The sequence below is a fragment of the Anneissia japonica genome, unplaced genomic scaffold (genome assembly GCF_011630105.1).
Source record: "Anneissia japonica isolate Jap-2015-1 unplaced genomic scaffold, ASM1163010v1 scaffold640_len1575945_cov177, whole genome shotgun sequence".
NCBI lineage: Eukaryota > Metazoa > Echinodermata > Crinoidea > Comatulida > Comatulidae > Anneissia > Anneissia japonica.
In genome coordinates, this window is record NW_022684376.1 from 381,652 (window position 1) to 396,486 (window position 14,835).

Sequence of the window (14,835 nt, forward strand, 5' to 3'; positions counted from 1 at the left end):
AATAATAATAATAATAATAATAATAATAATAATAATAATAATAATAATAATAATAATAATAATAATGGTGCTGATGCTGCCGATGATGGTGATGATTATGATTATGATGATATTTATGATGTTGATGATAATGATGATGATGATTATAACGATGGAAATAATAACAATAATAATAATAATAATAATAATAATAATTATAATAATAAATAATACACATCTACATCAGCATCAGTAATCAGCATCAACAATAATATAATAATTAGAGATTATACCACGTAAGTGGGAGGACGTGTTGGTGTGGAGGGACGTGTTTTCCCCACGTCCTCTAGTAGAATCTCTTGCTGTTTATTGAGCTTGTATCTTTGGTCTAATGAAGACCATTTCCATAATATCGTCCCTCACATCACGAACTAACACAATTAAATTCAATTGTGTTAGTTCGTGAAATCAAAAAAGCGCGTCAAAATACGCGCTGCTGTCGTTAAGGACTTTTTGTGTGGTAAAGAATACAAAATTGCTTGACAACCAATACGCGCTCGTTTTGACGCGCTACTGTGATTTCACGAACTAACACAATTGAATTTAATTGTGTTAGTTCGTGGTGTGAGCGACGATATGAGCATTGGTGAAATTATTCAACCTGCATCTCTTTCTCTACATTTCCGCCAATGTGTCGGTGTGCTGAATTGACTTCCAAAATATTTTTTTGATCAAATGCATAATAATATAAATTAAAGAAATTTTATGGTTGGAGGAAAAACAAATTAAGATTTTCTGTTCGATAAAAGCATATGGACAAAGCCTACTTTGGACGATCAAAGTACCAAGTAATACCTATGTAAATTCTTTTGACTTTTCCATTATAATTCCAGTATTATGTTTTTTTTTAAAATAATTTTCATTAAAAAAAAAACAACTACTTTGCTGTCTTAGTACTTTTATTGGTTAACAAAAAGATGCTTAATAGGCCTAATCATATAATTCCTCCGTGGCTTATCTGAACGAATTACAGTATTAACTCAACGAAGATTTAAGTACGTGTGTATATAATGTTATAATAATAATAATAATAATAATAATAATAATAATAATAATAATAATAATAAATCCATCTATTATTATTATTATTATTATTATTATTATTATTATTATTATTATTATTATTATTATTGTGCAGGTAATAAGTCTGTCACTTGCGCATTTTGAATGTCGTATAATAGGGATATAAGTTGCTAACCTACGGTTTCTCACATTTCGAAACTAGAAATGCTCCTTTTACTCCCTGCGCAGTAAAAGCATTTGCCTCCCCACGGTGCGATTTTTCTCTGAAAAAAGAAAATGTACGGTACGTCGGTAGGAGTTTGAATCAGACCATAGAGAAAACAGTTTGATCAGACTTACCAAACTTTAGTTATCGCGATAACAAACAATTCACTACAACAGCGACGACAACAATAACATGAACGAATATTACAATTTCCCCTAAAGTGGAAATTTTCGTTGGCAATTATGATAGTATTTAGCGTAAATTTCCTGATTAGTGAAACATTTATAATGCAAATGAGCAATTAAGGAGTTCACACACGTACCAAAAAAAAACAAAAAACAAAAAACAAAAAAAAACAAAAAAAAAACAAAACAATAGGCTCTGTCTTCTTATTACTGTCTTGCATTGTAAAAAGTTTAAAACCAGACATACTACACTTTAGTTATCGTGGTAACTAACCTAACTTACCTGATTAGTGAAATATTCTTTTTGGAAATAAACAATTATAATATTTACACACGTACCAAAAGCAGTAGGGTCAGTCTTTTTATTACCATCTTGTATTCTGCCCACTTTGAAACCAATCGGACTTACTAAACTTCAGTTATCATGATAACTAGCATAGATTACCTGATTATAGTGTAATACTAATTACTAATATTAGCAAAGTATATTCACACACGTACCAAAAGCAATAGTCCGTCTTCTTACTATTATCTTGCATTATGCCAACTTTGAAACCATCGCACTTACCAAACCTTAGTTATCGTGGTAACAAACAAATGCCTAACAGTGACAACGACAATGACAAGATGAAGAACACAGGCAAACAAAAACTATAGCCTCCCATTAGCTTCGCGCGCTCCTTTGGGGACGCTAATTAACTACAATAACTTGAAGGAATTAAATCACCATAATTTTTAATCATCATATTAATTGTTGACGTTTAATTAGTTTGTTGATTATAAGTCGATATACAATCTTTGTTCGGGCTGCTATTGTATTGTTGAATTTTAAAAAAGAAAAAAAAAAAAACCCTAAAAAGAAAATGTTCTCTCATTACTTATGTGATCCTCTTTAGGTGGAGTTTGTTCAATATATCCTATTTTCCTAATTTATTACCTCCTACTGCTGCCGAAGGAGGCTATGCTTGCGTATTGTTCGGTATTCAGCACAGGGTGGAGGTTTGCACTCTGGAGTGACAGTTTTCATAGTTACCAACCTGAGAGATTTGAAATGCGTGACTACACAAGTTGACTGGGGGTCGGGAGCCGCTAGGACCCCCGCCGGGGTCCGAGTTTCAGTCACATTTTGGCTGTGACAATTAACGCGCAAGACGGCACGCGCGTACTAGATTCTACTCTGTCGTGGTTGGCTGGGTTTTGATCGAGAAAGAGAAATTTTGTCTGTGAAATGATTCTCGAATGAGATAACGAAAGCTCTCTAATGACTCAAGTTACTGCTTGACCGTTGTTATATCGTTAATAAAACAAATTTCTTCTAATTTTAAATACATTTTCCACTCAATTCGTGATAATTCGTTATCACGCATAGACGTGTGCTAAATAAGTGACAAATTTATGATGACGTATGTGTTTCTGCAAAAATGCGTGTTTCATCCAAAATCACTTTGAGATGCGGGACCGCCGGACGTTGCAAGACGGTTGGTAACTATGCTGTTTTGAACACCAAATTGTAACTGAAACAGAATGAAACACCGCCCCTTACTTTTATTCGTAAATTGAGTAAGATCTAGTAACGTAATAATCTTTATAGAAAATCGCTTAATTCCTCAATTCTTAAATAGTTTGACCACAAATATATGCAGATCTTCCTTTAATGTACAGCAATTAATAAACTGTTTTTATCGATAGTAATTACTACATATCTGTATTATATGTACTACCGCTTGACGACATAAATTATTTGTATATAAAATAATGGTAGAAGGACACTCAGTGAAAATATTCCGATGCATGATTTTCTTATAAATAAAGATTTTAAATCAATAATACTGTGATAAAAGTATATTCCAGAAAAGAATAGTGACTGGGGATACCAACAAGTTATAATATGAAACCAAAAACCATTGGTTTACCTAAGTTTGACATAAACCTCTGTCCAGGCAGGGGCGGATCCAGCAGGGGCACGGGGGAGGGGCACTGTCCCCCTCTCGTTTTGCCACTAAATTTTAATAATGCAAATCAACGTTATGTGCAACTCACTTACTATTCTATAAACTGTTGTGCCCTGGAAATTCTGGATCCGCCCCTGTGTCCAGATTATCAAGTTTCATCAAAATGTCGCTTAAGTTCTGTCCAGACAAACAATTTTTTCATGAAAAAAAAGTGTCACAATTAATGTTATAGTCTGGACAATGCGTATGAAAACAAACTCCTTTGCGAGTTGAACAAATTCATCTAGGCCTATTAGTATTTATAAACACGTAGTAGAAAAACCTGTAATTATTTTCATATTATTCAGTGAGGAAAGGAGCTTATACAATGAGGTAGTTTTCGTCGCACGACACGTTAACCTTAACATAAAAGGATGACGTCATAATTTATTAATCTTGCGTTGCGGAGTACTTTATTTTCAGGATTTTACGTGCTCGACGTACGTTAGTTACGTTTTGCGCATGCGTATTTCGATTTGTTTACAAAAGGGGCGGAGCTATCGCGTTGCAAGTTGGGTACTAACGTTTAAGTTAAGGTTAACGTCGTGCGACGAAAACTACCTATTATTACAATTAAACACGGAGATTTTTTACAAGAGCTCCACGACAGTAATAATTTTCATTTGCTTGTACTCAGGGCCGAAGGCCTCGAGTTTGTCGGAATAAATGTTAAAAATTGATACAAGCCATAATTAAGTATATATTTTAAACTTCAATCGTTTATCTTCAGAAATTCTGTTCCCTCTTTAGAATCTTCTGTGATGTTTGTGATTTTAGCTAGATTTTTATACCAGCTTGTTAGTGGCGACGATTCGCTGTTGGATTAAAATAAATAAATAAATAAATAATAAATAACATTAAAACCACTGGTCTAATGTATATAATCAATAGTCATAGGCCTATGTTCTTAATATTTCACCTACTGTAATATTCCAATTATATAGATAACAAGTAATGCATGTAATTAAATAATGTTCAAACAATTTAGGAGAAAAGGAATGATAGGCCTACATTATATTAAATAAAGTAAATCAATAAGTGATTACGTAGCTTAAATTGTACAGAATCACACAACCAAGAAACATACCACACTGCGAGGGCCTGTTGATCTGAATTTTAAAGCTGTTTATTTATTTATATGATGCCTACTCATGAAGATTGATGCAGTATTTTGGTTAATATTAGGTTCCGTAAAGATACCGTGTTGTATGAATGCCTGTTTATTGGATTTGACCATGACAGTTATGTGTACGGATTATATAACTTGAAAAAGTTCCATGCACTTTCAGATGTGCAAAAAATAATTGGAGTGGCAAGATTTAGAAAATATCACAACACGTACCCTCGTGATTGTAAGAGATTATAAATATAATCCTTCTCCACAACAACTAGTTAAAGCTAGTGAAGTATGTTACATAACGCCCTTTGATTGGATAAAGCTTTTAATGAAAGCTTTACCGCACACATCGTTGCGGAGTGTCAAACTAAACAACTGACCAATTAGAACAGGGCCCGGAAGGGGGACATTTCACAGTGGAATATCAAAAAGTAGCGTGTTAATATTACTATGGGCCTAATCATGTATAAATGATTCGAATTCTCTGTGAATTCTAGTACGGTAGCCCTTTAAAGCCCCATTTCCGGCAAAATTTCACTAAAATAATTTTTGAAGAGAAACTGCATATGCATTACTCTAATTATTATAAACTAGGTTATTTATTGGCATATTTTAAGATAAAAATTCAGTTAAACTAGAACTTTGGAGCCCGACTTTGGAACATTTTAAGTCGTGAATACTTATTCCATAAAAGAAATGTTGTCTCATGAGTATTTCGGAGATTCGTGAGTAAAAACGCGGTATAAAATACTTAACTAGCTAGTTTTGGATGTCTCCTATTGGATCATTAGTCAAGTATGATATTTAAAGAGTGTAGTTTATTAATAGGAGAACCCCTCTGGTTTTCTTTAGGAGCCCATGTAGGCGTTATACTACTAAGCGGGTCTGCATATATCGGATTATGTAAACGAATTCTAACCAACATTGCTTCTTCGTGTATTTTCTTGCCTCCTTTTTTTTTTAACTTAATCATATTCGTTTAAACTGAGTCCATATGTATGCTGCAGGGCTTCATGTCGACTTAAAGAGTGGACATGTTCTTGCATTATGTGTTGGTGCTTTGTATTTAGTTAACATACAATAGAATGTTCCTTTTTGCGCATTTTTCGGTTCTTAAGACCAGCGACGATATGTTAATACATTAGGTGTAGGAGTCAATGACAGCCAAGTTGCATGATCCGCTAAAAGATTCGAATGAAAGCTGATGAAAAGATCTGATGTTCTACACGTCACACATGTAGGCCTACTGACTACCAATGTCAACGCGCGCATCTTATTATGACGTTCTATGTCGTAAAAGCTAACTTGCTGCTGACTGGTCATCAGTAAGTTGCGCATCGCGTAGTTTAGAACGTAACACCATCGCAACAAGTTCCATTCTTCAAACAAACCACCTCAGAAGGATTTCATCTTTCAAATAATGTTCACATCGATTCACAATTGCTCTCAATAAAAGCTGAAATTATTGTTGTTTTGTACTCGCTGCCTGCAAAAAAAGTAAGTAAAACTTAACTTGAACCAGATCTGGTTGCTTGGAGTTAAATTGATTGACTGACGGAGACGAATATGAAAAGAAAACGATCATCAACGCAATCAAACAGTGAAGGCCAGCAGACGGAAGCATCTGTCGCGTATCCTGATGCCAATCTACGTGCCACAACAAGCAAGAGAAGACCTAAGAAGAAACGTCATTTTGCTAGAAAGACAACCGGTCCAAGACGTAAACTGACTCGGACAGAACAGGATGCGGCCATTATTGTAACCAATGAATTTGAGCCTGTACAACACGAAGACCTGATGGGGCAGCATTCCTCCAACTCCACAGGGAACAATATCAACTCCATCCCTAAACCTATACTACTAGGCCTAGGGGGCCTAGGCCTAGTAAAAAATGAGGATGAATTACTCATGATGGTAGACCAACAAACTTCCTCCACCACAACAAACGACAATTCGATCCCTAAACATATACCAGTCAAAAACGAAGAATGTGAACAGGTAAGGATAAACGAACAACCATCCAACACATCACACAATATCAATCATATCCCCGAACCTAGGCCTATACCAGACGTAAATGAAGAATATGAATTACTGCAGGATTACTTAAAAACATTGACAGAACGAGAAAGCGTTACTTTCTCAGATCCATGGGAAAAGTACAGACCATTTGCAGAACCAACACGCAATCATATTTACAACTTTCTTACAGTTATCCTCAGCGACTTACCGCGTTATGGTTACGTAATAGACGACAATGTATTCTACCATTGCATTACAATTCTAGAAAATACCGTTCATAATTATGATACAAATTTTAGTTTGATTGAACTTGAAGAAATGACAATTGCTTCCATGTGCCTTGCCCTCAAGTCTTCTGACAGATACCAAGCACGTCACATCATCTCATATGCTTGTGAATGCATTCAGGGTGGATACTTTGAACCAAAAGCAATTGCCAAAGCAGAGGCTAAAATACTGAAAATTCTAAACTTTAAGCTTAATACAGTAACCTGCGTAGATTTTATACATGTACAATGCGATATAGCTATCAGTAAGACTGATATTATATGGGATAAAATGTTAATAGATTTAATAAGACGCAAAGCTATGAGAAACTTGGTCGACGACTACCAGCCGTTTAGATCAGTTATACCATCAACACTGGCAATTTGGATGTTGCACACCACTTGTGAGCAAATGGAGTTAAACTTTGACTCCGTCTTTCCTGATATTTGTTAAATCTCAGACCTAGGCCTATTATTTTGGAATTTAAGGAATCTTAAGTTTTAAGAGTTAGGCCTAATAGGTAATAAGTACACCGACATTAATTAAAAACGAAAGAAAATTAAAGACGGTAAGTTGGTCTAAAAAAGTACTGATCAAATATTATTCGCAAATAATCTGTATAACGGCGTAATCAGTGAACATATTTGAAAGCCCATAATACGATTGGGTATGTTTAAGTTAACTTGTTACTATTAATGCACAACAGTCTTATATCACGCATATTTGCAATAATTAATTCAGGTAAAGTATAAAGTCTTCGATAGCTGTTAATGTCATCTAAACACCATTAAATCACAAACAACAAACATCATACGAATAGGACCTACTATGTTTTTGTACCAACGCATGAAAAGGTGCGTCCACACGACACGCGCCAACTTACACTACTAACATCGCGAACAAACAAATAAGCTCCCTGTGTGAGCACTTAGGGTGCATTGGTATTTTATACTCCGAGACAGGAACGTACGTAAAAATGCTTCGAACAGAGACAACGAAGTGACCAAAATGTTAATCGAACATTTTTGTGAATGTAGTGTAATAGTTCAGATTTTAAATATGAATAATGAGTTATGAAAAGAAATAAGAAACTAATATGACTTAAAATTCGACCTCCTTAAAAGTTGACATTCGTTAAATTGAATATGAATAATTAGAAATAGTACCGTATCCCTAATTAGCAAAGAAAAAATGAAAAAAAACCCGCCCCTTATTCAATTTGAAAAAAATATAATTGCTGAAACAACCTCACGTATACAAAATAGAGTGACGACGCAATCACTGATTAAACTTTCCCCATTTTAGAAGTATCATGACACTGCAAGCCTAATACTGCTGTAAAGGTAAAGGTAATCCCGTATTCATTATTGAATGAAGGGGGATTGAACGAAGGGTTCGTACTAAGCCTCGGTATTGTGTGGTAGGGTGGCCAGTTCCTTTCCACGCCGACGTTTTCCTCTCCAGAATGAACCACCGGTCACCCATCTCCTGGTTGGAGAGAGACAACCGTTACGGTAAAGCGCCTTGTCCAAGAACACAAGGGATATGCACATCGAAGGTTCGAACCCTCGACCTGAAGGTTGAGAGACGGAAACGCAACGGCTGCGCCAAAAGCTCCTACTTAATTAATAGCATACTGGTACCTCTAACAAATAACATAAGACTTAGTTATTGAACCCTAAATAGTCCTTTCGAGAAATTTGCTTACCACTTTCTCGGTCATTTTTGAGTATTGCAAAATATTGCAGTTATTAACCAGATAATATAATATTTTGGCCTAAAACTTAGATTAAAATTAGAAGATTATTATATTTATATAATTTGATATAAGAGTGCCATGCACTACAAAATGAAATAATCAAAATTTTGCAAAAAAAAAAAAAAAAAAAAAAAAAAAAAAAAAAAAAAAAAAACCCTCTAAAATAATAAAGAATAAATAATACTGACCATTTGGCATTCATAAAAGTGAAAACGATTGTGAATATTGTAGGCACGTGATACAATATAGGCTTAAGTCAATAATTATTATGTTAGTACTAATAAATAGTGATATGATTCATAATATAATAATAATAATAATAATATATATATAGGCCTATATTAATAACAAATGATAATAATAATAATAATAGTAATATATATATTAATAACAAATGATGATAATAATAATAATAATAATAATAATAATAATGATGATGATGATGATGATGATGATGATGATAATAATAATAATAATAATAATATAGGCCTAATAAATAAATACATGTAGCGATGATAGTCATAACATAATAATAATAATAATAATAATAATAATAATAATAATAATAATAATAATAATAATAACAATAACAATAACAATAACAATAATAATAATAATAATAATAAATAAATAAATAAATATCATTGTATAAAAATAAACGTCAAGATATTATTCTATTCAATATAATTATGAGAATAGATTTTACCTAATGAATCATGAATATCAAAATAGGCTGTAAAATAGGAAAATAAAATAATTCCAGTCTGAAGTCGGAGATGCTACCTCAACGTGGTAGACTGGTGTCAACATCAATTGGTAACCATGTTATCATCATGGTACCAATGATGGCTAACAGCATCACGCTTTAACATAATTAGGTCTGTCACCATCATCTTCATAATCATCATTGTCACCAAGGTAATTCAACAAAAGGACGCACATCTCGGAACATCAAAGGTTATAACACTGGCATCGACATTCTAGGCGCACGTGCGTCCCTACACGCTGAACGTCACAAAAACCATAGCAACCAGACCATAAACCGTCAGCGTACGTGACGATTTACCCACGCGCGTGTTAGTTGCCATGTTAGTCGCGCGTCGTGCGGCGATTACAAAGGCCTAATGATATTTTCCACTAACATTAGACTGAAATATATTCTTCATTTCAACATTAATTTTACCAATATTGTGGTGAATTGTCGTTCATGAGACTCACTTCGCAGAAAAAATTAATAAATGTTCCGTATATACTCAAATGTTCGTCCTCGGCACCTTATGCCAACATTGTCAAAATGACAGATTAATGTTACATAAGAACATGAAATTTTATAAAATTCGTAAATTTTGAATTGCTATAACTTTTCATTTTCTTGGTCAATTTTCACAAACCAAATTGCAGTTTATAGAAGCATAAAAAAAATCAAATGTAACAGACATTGCGAAGTACCCAAAATTAATAAAATAAAAACTAACACCATAAAACGAATGGCACGCATAGACTAATAATTGACGGCTGTACTCGCAACTAGTATCGGATTGTCGATGCCACAGTAAAGATCAAAGGACTGTACGCACGCGCTATGTTCGAGAGCGGAGATGTGCGTCCTTTTGTTGAATTACCTTGTTGTCACCAACACCACCACCACCACCGTCATCATCATCACATAACAAGATACCGGATATGCATTGAGAAAGAAAATTTATTTAAAAAAAAATAATATTGGTTCTAACACACTCGTTGTGATATGCCGATTTATAAACAATTGCTTTATCCGATACCCCATCATTTTTACTACTTGTTTACGTTGTATAAGTTAACTTATGTATAATATAAAGTTATTTTTAAAACAAACTAATTTATAAGAAGGCTATGGTCAGTAAAGACAAAAGTCGCGGCATTTAGAAATAAAATACTAATAATACAGGATCCAATTAAGTCATAGACGTGTAGTTATTTCATCCAATCATTTATATTTTAAATTTAAATAGGCCTACAATTTGGGAAATATAGCGTATCTAGTGATATGGCAGGTATAGTGGCGTAACGACAAGCCACGGGGCCGAGAACATTGTGTTCGGGGCCTGGCGGGCCGGCACATTCAGTAATCGATTTCTAGAGCCCCTTATAGCAGTGAAACATCAAACAATACTGTAGCATGTCAGTGTTATGTTACATATAATTAGTTTGAATTCTCTTTGAATTAATTCTAATAGCCATTTTACTTATTAATTTCGGAGTATTAATATTTCAGTTTGTAGTAGAGCCGGCGGCTGGAGAACATTTTGGATTGGGAATTGATATTGTATAAAAGAAGTGCTGTTATGCGGGTCCACTCTGGACATTCGTGACTTAAAAACGTGGTATGACATTGTTTTAATTTTTGCTAGTTTTGGGCGACCATAATGTCACTTTGTTAGAAGAATGCTGTTTATTGATAAGAGGGTTCTCCGGGACCTCTTCGGACTTGGGGCCTGGCGCTTCGCCCACCCAAGAACCCATTACGCAACGATTGTTTACGTTGCTTTTTTGTCGGAACTTTAACAACACTATATCCAAGGAGTGGGGCTAGCCGAACGGTCAGATAGGCCTACTATTTTAAGCTGCTATATCATGCTATAGGTTCTTTAACAACAGCTGCTGATTTATTAACCAATCAACAACAGACTAGAAATACGCACATGACCTACAGTTACCTAAATTTCGTAAATTCAAGCTGTCATTTTGTGACAATATCAAAAAGAGGCTGGTCTTGGAGGAACAGACTCATCAAGTGCCTTGCTGTTGGATATAAAACAACTAATTAAATGTTGCCTAAAGCATTTTTGGTAGTGGACAACTAGGGACAGAGCCGTAGATAAAGAGAGTTTGGCCAACTCGGTTTCAATCACGTGACTTACACCGGCCATGTTGTCACCAAAAAAAAACAACGCGATAGGGTAGGAAGTTAGCAGTTATTATAGATGATTAATGCTATATAATGTGAAATACCGTTAGTTGGGTTTGGGGTTGCTGCAATCGATCCAACAAAGAAACAAAAATGTATTAATTTCCTTAAATTCCAAAAAGGAGGAGGATTTGGGATTATTTTAACTTTGCATGGCGATCGAAAAATCTCGCTACGCCAGTAGGCTAGATTCGACTTAAATGAAATTACACACACGGTAGTCTACAGTTATAACGTTTATTCAGCAAGAACCAAACACATGTAAATATCGACCAACAATGGCTGACTCCGGTGCCCCGGGAGAGGGCGCACTATTGTTTACCATTGAATAACAACCCTGGCGCTATCCACGTAGTAAATTATAAGGCATGTACCGCCCGCCCCACTTCGCGGTAATATATATCCACCTACTACTACTAGGCCTAGACAGGCCTAAATTTCGGTAATTCTTCGGCCGACACCTTAAGGTAGTACTGAAATCAGCTTAATTACGATGATAATAATTTAAAAAAAAAAGGAAGAATTTTCAAGCAGCAATGATTTATAAAAAGATGCAATGTTGCGCTTTGCTGTTAAATTATATAACTAAATTTCCAGAAAGCTACATGAAACTATCAGTCAAAAGTAGCTTAAATTTTAATTAAAAATAAAAATTGAATCCTTCAATAAAAGCGAAAACTTGTCCAAGGAGTCCTGTGCTATGCAAACATGCCCAATTGTGCTATACAAATCAATTAATTGTGCAACTAAATATTTTAAAGATAAAATATATTTTAAAGATATAGGCCTAGGCTATTGTATTATAATATATTGATTGTTTTAATACATATTTTAAATCAAAACGTTTAAATGTTTTACAAATTACAAATCAAAATTTCAATGAATAGTAAATAATGAATAATAAATAATAATAACAATAATAATAATTAAATAATAAATAATAATAGTAAATACAGTAATAATGATAATATTATAACTCACCAATATTATAAACAGAAATGTGAAGAATGCTGCTATTTTACTTACACGGCCTAGCTTCTTGATTATGAATGATTAGGCATATGTTGTACAAAAATGTTTCTCAATGCAATAATTCTTCAACTTTGATTTATTGTTTAGATTACAATTTACAAATAGGCCTAGGCTATTTGTTGGTTTGAAGATGACCAGCATATTTTATTTCATAAATTAAAGTTTACGAAGTCATAGACCTAGAGGCCTAGATACAATTAGAAAACTTTCATGTTATTAATATTTTTATCATTCATTTACAGGCGAAATAACATATTATTATCGCCGACGATTCACAAACTTCTCTGTCTGCACAACCAACCTTTCTCCTCTGCAGTGTTGACTCTTTCGGAGCCTCATGCTATATAAAGTACCGTAGGCTGCTAGCAACTAGGTATAGCCCTAGGCCTAGACGATAGACTTTCAAAACAAAAAGATAATCGTAACGGAAAAAAAATAAAGAATCGTCCTCACTTTATCTTCTCGAAATAATACAGCACGTCACTGATTTATTAATTCCAAAGTTAGGTAAATATGATTATACAGTATATGATATTTACAATGATATGTTAAAATCCCATAATTGAATTGTCCTCATGAACAGAATAATGAAAGAAAGTTTATGCAGCATCAGTGTTTTATAAAATGTTATAAAGCTATACGCGCGCACGTTGTTTGGTGACAACATGGCGCCCATGCGCCAAGTTGGCCAAACTCTCTCTATCTATGGCTCTGACTAGGGACCCACTGTAGCGCCTGTACCGACATGTAACAGATGTCTCTTATCCCTAAAAACTTTCATGTAAGGGTTATACAAGTGGAGCGATCCATTCAAGTTTCAGTAATCCGACTGTTATAATCAAAATTCGATATTAGTCAGGTTTGAACAGGGGCCTCCGGTGCAAGAAGCAGGAACAATGGCAGATATGGTGATCTTAATAATACTTAAGTGCTCATCAATATTTTGAAGAAAAAATTGTTTATACTTGGAAGAAAAACAAAACAACAAATCGAGATTTTCTATTCGATAAGCATTATTGACAAGTTTTATGATGGTCATGTGTGGTTTGTCACAGAAGTGTGCCCTAATGCTAAATAAGCCACTTGGCTTCCTGATCAATAACTTAAAATCTTGATCACCAAGCTCCATCTCCCGCTTACAGTTGTGATTACAAATATGTGCCCATGTGTTCACTTAAAGTTTTTAGCCAGTGAGGCGTTCTAATACCTCCTTGGTTTAACTAAATGAATTATTGTATTAATATGAAGAGTGTATGTAAAACACTGTGACGTCTTGTTAAAGATTATAAGATTAACTCATAAGGATCACAGAATACTTGTCCTTGGTAACTTTCTTATAAAAGTTTGAGGAAAGTTGCGATGTACCGTACAACACTCCACTGATCGCCAAGATAACTTCAGTAAATCAGCGTAAAAATCCAATCATCAACCACGAATCATGAAGACTTCAACCCTTTTGTTCCTTGTTATCATCGGAGGTAAGACCGACACGCTTTCTGACAATGTCTTGCCTATCTATTTTCTACTACATCCTCTTTATAAATGTATTCTAAATATTGCACAAAGTAAACTTTTTCATTTTTAAAATTATTTTTATCAATATTGGCCAAGAAAACTGACTTTTGCGCTCACACATAGTGTAGCTAAGGATAGGGAGAACTTGATAATGGGGTACAGCTGAAAATAGTAGGTAATATCTAAATTAGACTATTGTATGGGCTGCACCCTACTGCATATCATTAGGTCTCTGATGGTATGATACTCGGTCGCCTTGTAACGAGTACGTGGTTGTAGGTTGAAATCCCGAGCCAAATGCACTTTTTATACAGCTAAAAAAAGTATTTTTCGTTAAAGATTTATATGCTTGATACGATTATAACATCATACTAAAGTTCCTATTCGAGCAGTATTGTTATTGATCTACTTGCTTATATATTGTTATTTATATAATTATTTACTTCAAATGACAAGCAAGGAGATAGTTTTATACAAATAACTTCAGTCTACTTTGCAGATTATATATAAATATATATATATATGTATATATATGTATATATATATATATATATATGTATAAGAGACATATATATATATATATATATTAGCATATTAAAAAATGAAGATTCCACGTTTGCTTCGATAAATAAAAAATATAGAAAGACAGCAATATAAAACAGCTATGAGTTGTAGACATATTAGAAGCAATATAATTTATTAATAAATTGTATTGCTTCTAATATGTCTACAA